Here is a 6000-nt window from a genome sequence, read left to right on the forward strand (position 1 = left end):
TTGTGACAGATTTTTAAACTCCCTCTGTGACATGGGTAGAGATCAGGGTGTAGGAAATCACATAGGTGATCAAACAAGTTAAGGGAGAGAAAACGCTTGGCTCCAAAGGCCTGTTGCTCAACTTTGTTAAAGGCATGGTTGAAATATTGTGGGAACCCATCGGAGAAACTATATGGACCTAGACAAGAAGGGAGACTCACGCTAGATCTGAAATCAACTGATAGAGTTCCTACATATAAAGGATGCAAACTAGTGGAGGGTGTGCGTTGGGCAGGCCCAAATCTTTGTTAATTATAGAGACAAAAATCCTGGTGAAATTCCATGAAATTGATTATATACAATATCTGATAATCTGATCCACCTATATCAATCAAGGCTTATGCCACAAAGGTCAACTAGGCACAATTGTGAGAATGTCTGTCAAAAAAATATACCATTCAAGAACCAGCCATGGCATGAAAGCACTGATCTGACTTGAATCACCTTATATCTTCTCTATCTTTAAAGGAATGGGGTTTGGCCCTCAATTTAGATCCTAAGTATCCCTTCTTTATACAAAATTGATAGATTGTGTGAGTAGTACGATTTCTGAGACTTTTTCACAAGGTATAGGCATGAGAGGGGTTTGTCAGAGGGGTGTGTCCTCTTGCTCCCTTTTTTATTTGCACTGACTCTGTAGCCACAGGTGAACTGGGTGAGGGGTAGTGCACAGATCAGGGGTTTTAATCGTGAGTTATTAAATGCATCTCTTTGTCTTGTAGATATCTACTTTAGTCTGCAGACATCCTTTAACACAGGAATAATACAGCAGTGTGTGTAGTCCTGTGTCTCTGTGTTCTATTATCTCCCAATCCCCTTTTTGCACGTTTTCCACTGTTCTCAACATAGTGCATGTGTTTATTGGTGTAGATGGTGTGAGATGGAAAATAACATCACTTCATTTGGATTTTGCACACAAGATTAATGCCAACCAGACAGTACAAGGTATATTTCGGACACAATAGTATAAGTCCCTGAAATGTGTTAGCTGCGAATTTGACTAGGTATCATAAAGAAAAAATGGAAATAGGATGGCAAACATTATTTTCATTTTGAAGTTTTGCCATTATTCTGCTTATTAATTTTGAAGATGCGATCTCAGTGGAGAAGAAAATGCTCAATAGGGATTTAAAATGGAACCACTAGAAACCATTCATTGAGGTGAACAACTCCAGATTTGTTGTTATACCACTGGTAGGTATTACTTAAGTAAGGGGCATCCCACTATATACTAAACATGGATGATAGAGAATGAAAGGCAAAATAGGCTCATATAATGTAGACAACATGACAGATACCTAAATGCAAGAAACGTATCCTATGTTAAGAGTTTTACACAAAGCTTGATTATCATTTAGATATTACAATCAAACATGGTAGATAGCATTCATTGTACCTTGCAATTGTTGAAAACTTTAGAATCAAAGGGCAGCATTTGATTGCCAGGAAGATTTCAATATACTGAGGTACAGAACTTTCTTTTGGCATATTAGAGCAATAATCTGGGCCAATACATATCTGTACTGCAGGAGCAGTTTGACTTGAAATTCTTGCTGGGCAAAAGAGATAGAGCATAGCTGAAAGGCTATATTATTGAATACCACAAAATATACTCTCCCAGACCATATTGCTTCCGGGGTTTGCAAGCACCTTAGGATGTTTCATGTAGTATATCAACAATTTAAAAACATGCTTTTCCTGCTCAAGGGAAACCACAGATTGGAATTACATTTGGCAGTCCAATATAAGACCTATGGGATGACTCTTACAGGTGCTGATAAACCTGCACAGAAATTAATGGTTCTCATTACTATCATGGAAATCTAAATTGACCTTGGTCAGAACTGGTACGTACCTGTTAGATCTGGCTTTTTCAGTGGGGGTTACCCCCAGACATTTTGCTTTTGAGCCTCCTGTTTTTGGCCTGCTTTGGTTGGTTTTAGGACTCTGGGCACTTTACCACTCATGATCAGTGCTAAAGTGCATATGCTTTCTGTGTAAATTGTTAATATGGATTGGTGTTTCCATGATTGGCTTGTTTTATTTACTACTAAGTCCCTAGTACAGTACACTCGGTGGTCCCAGGGCATGTAAGTCAAATGTTACAAGTGGGTATGCAGCACCGATTGTGCAACCCACACATACAGCCTTGCAAAAGGTTCTCAGAACTGCTACTGCAGTGTCTGTGTGCAGTTTAGTACTGCTATGTCGACCTGGCAAGTGTACCCACTTGCCAAGCCCTAACCTTCCCTTTTCTTATATGTGAGTCACCCCTAAAGTAGGCCCAAGGTACCCCTGTGGGCAGGGTGCAGTGTATGTGAAAGGTACGACATGTCCCGATGTGTGTAACATGTCCTGATGGTGAACTACAGTGAATTCCCATTGGGACAAGATAAGAAGATGGAGTTTAGTATGCCTGAACTCAGAAAATAAAACTGCACCTTTTAGTAAAGATGATATTATATTATGTGTTTGAAAATACCGCTTTGAGAAAGTGAGTATATTGTTGCATAGCCATCCGGTGTGCCTCTGCTGGGTTGTGGATTGACTGCCTGGCTTTGGAGTGACAGGGGCTGGGGATGGGCATTCACTCTAGACACCCACTGGGGTGTTGAGGTGTGTCCTGCCTTTCTTGGATGAGTCAGGGCTGGGATGAATGTACCTGGGATGCATTTAGAGTAGTGGGAGGAGATTTCCCTGCACCTGAATAGGCCTTATCTACCTTACACAAAGCTGTCTCCACCTCCTGCCAGGAAACGGGACCAGAAAGGGCAGAACTGATTTTGACTGAGCACAGAGTCTCTGTGCCACAAGAGAACAAAGGAAAATAGTGGGGACCTGTTGGAAAGTGGATTATTAATAGGGGCAAATGTATATCTGCCACAGGCAATAAGGCCACTAAAACAGTATAGGACTTATGTCTTAGAAAATTATTCCCATGCTCAACCCTTGGTAGCTTGGCTGCGAGCAGGCAGGCTTAATTTCAAAGACAGGTATATTAAGCATTTAAAAATACAAATTCAGTGAATAATTAAGACTCAATGCACAATAAAAATCCTACACTAATTTCTAACAATAGGAAACATGTTTATCCTTAAAATGACACCAAAACAACAAAAATCCAATGTAGGGAGCCAGAGATCTGAATTAAAAAAAATTAGGATTATCTAGCACATGTTTCTGGTGAGCTCTATTAACCTGTAGCTTGCATAGAGTCAACTCTTTAGTCCTTTTACAGCAAGGTAGTCCACAGTGCTGTTGTTCTAGATGGTGCAGATGGTGCAATCTTCAGAGTGCAGGCCTTAATGATTGCACATGAAACTTCTCAGCATGGCCCTTCTTGCTCTCTTAGGTTTCAAGCAGCAGATCTGAGAGGCTCTTCCCCTCTCAGATACTTATCCCAAGTTCTCTGGGTTAAGCAGGAGAGTACTCCTGTCAAATGGGGGGGCAGGGTAACGCCCAGAGATATGACCACATCCTTCAGAGTGTGGCACTATTTTGTCCCATAGTGCACCAATTCTTCCAAATTATTCAAGGCTGATTTTCTAGCAGGGAGGGAAGAGCTGGCTAAACACACTCCTAGGATGGCCATCCATAGTCTCTCCCCTTGCATCTGCTCATTGCTTCCTTAATCCTAGCATCTGGCTGGGTTCAAAAGAGTGTCTCTTTCAGCATAGCAGTGGGGCTGGGCCTGGTTACGCATAGCCCAGGGTCAATCCGAGTCAGTTACCACCAATACCAGAACAGTTTTCACCTTCTAATACTTACATTTTGATTACTGTATTGTGGATTTTTGTCACTTGGTCTTGTTGGGTTTAAATAAAGATTACATAATTTTTTTAACTGGTGTGGTGTCCATTTGTGGTGTTTTCACTGTATTAACTGTATGTGTGCACAAACGCCTGACACACTGCCTCTGAGATAAGCCTGTCTGCTCATGCCGAGCTATCCAGGGGGTGAGCAGTTTTTTTTAGAAGTGTATCCCCTTTACCCATTAGGAAGAAGGGTCCCTACTTGGACAAAGGTGCAAACCACTGCCAATGAAAGACCACAATTTCTAACAGAACCCTAAAACATGCAGCCTAAGAATTCAGTATGATTATACCTTACTGGTGTGAGGTTTGGCAAAAAATCAGGGACGTTCATCTGGATCCGCTGCATTATCATTCCAAGTGGGACGTTTTTTACTTATCAACAGCAATGGTAAGTAATTATTATTACGCTCAGTTATAGTAATTAAAGGAGGCTCTTTGTTATGTAATAACATGGGAAGGTAAGATGAAAAATTGACAAAAAGGACTGTCCTCCTACTCATCAAGTTTCAACAAACAAAAGAAGGCATGTCCATTTTGATGTACACTAACCGTCCTCGGTATGGTGTGAAAAACCTATTTGTTGTCTTAGCTAAACCTACCCCACCAGGGTTGCCCCTTGGTGGCATGCTTCATCTTTGGGTTCTCCCTGCTCTGCTGTGGAAAGGGGCGTGCTGCAATTTACGAGGTAAATACTTAATAATGTATTATGATGATGAAAGTGGATATGATTGGGAGGGGACATATGTAGAAGGTTAAAAATACCTGTCTAGTAGGCTTGTGAATCCTTAATGTTCTCTATGTGATATGGTTACAAAAAGGGGAGAGTGTGGGAAGTCTAGGTGATAATGTACTTGCCTTTCTATGGCCCAACATGTTTCAAGCCAAGTCCCATGGCTTTTGATCACCTCTCATTTCAGCATATGTGGAAAAGCCCATGCTTTCTTTGACAAACAGGAAATAATTTCTTAAGGTTGAAAAAGTACACACAAACACACACTAGCGTCAGTCATGTGGATCTGCAAGGATTCTCTCTACCAATACAGACACCCAAATTTTAGCTTAGGCTATTTCCAGATTTAGTCTAAAATTCCAAATGTTTGCATAGGACATTCAAATTCTAATTGACCTTCACCAATTCAATCCTGACTCCTTAGCCATTGACCCAGCAATATTAAACTGAAAACTAGGATGGACAAGAACTGTGTTTGTCTTAATATAAAAGTAACTGAAATCCAAATTTTTCATGTGAAACATTCTTTCATATTCCCTATGAATTGGCCATTGGCCAATAAACCTCCATTTGCTCCAGGAAAGAAACCATGCAAATTAGGAGTTGGCTTTGACTTTTCTCTTCTTTTGGCACACCAGTCCAAGTAATAGCTATAAATGCACGTCATCTCCTCCCTAAAGTGGTGGGTCATTTACTCACCATACCTCAGCAGATCTTCCTCATTTCCAGACTATTCTACTGTTCATAAGAATTCCTCAATACCTCATTGAAGTAGCTACCAAAACCACAAATGGTACACAAAGTGATATTATTAATTTATGGTCTGAGAAATACCAACACCTAGCCTCCTGTATTTGAAACTACATAAGCTGCCTGTCAAAGAACATGTTACATTATAAACCTTCTGCTTCACTTGAAAGATGTTACATCATAAAGCATCATAAGGCTCCCAAACAACTCACAGATCAAGTCGGGTGAAATCAGGTCATCCTGCAATTTAAATTACTTTTGTTTGTTGAGAGCTCCATTGAAGACAATGAAGTGGACTAGTGCTCATATTGGCTGCTGTAATCCATTGGCACCAGCATTCCAATATTTATTTCTGTTTCTCCCTTTTTAATTTAGTTGTGTGGAATGTTCTAATAGCCTTATGGCCCTTATTCCTCAGACAATACCAGTTGTTAAAGCCCCTCTCCCTCATTATAGGCCCAGCTGCAGGCATCCGGTGATAAGGTTATAAAAATAAGGCCCGCCTGCTGAAGCCAATAAGGTGCCCCCACTACTCCAATAGCTTCAATATATCCAGAGGCTATAGACATGCTACTGGGGATCTCCTTTGCCAAAGAAGCTGTGGGGTCAGCATTACATCCCTAGAAACACCTATCCTCCAACAAAGACACTCAACTCTGTAAACAA

This window comes from Lissotriton helveticus, chromosome 1_1, assembly GCF_964261635.1.
Source record: "Lissotriton helveticus chromosome 1_1, aLisHel1.1, whole genome shotgun sequence".
In the NCBI taxonomy this organism is placed as follows: Eukaryota; Metazoa; Chordata; class Amphibia; order Caudata; family Salamandridae; genus Lissotriton; species Lissotriton helveticus.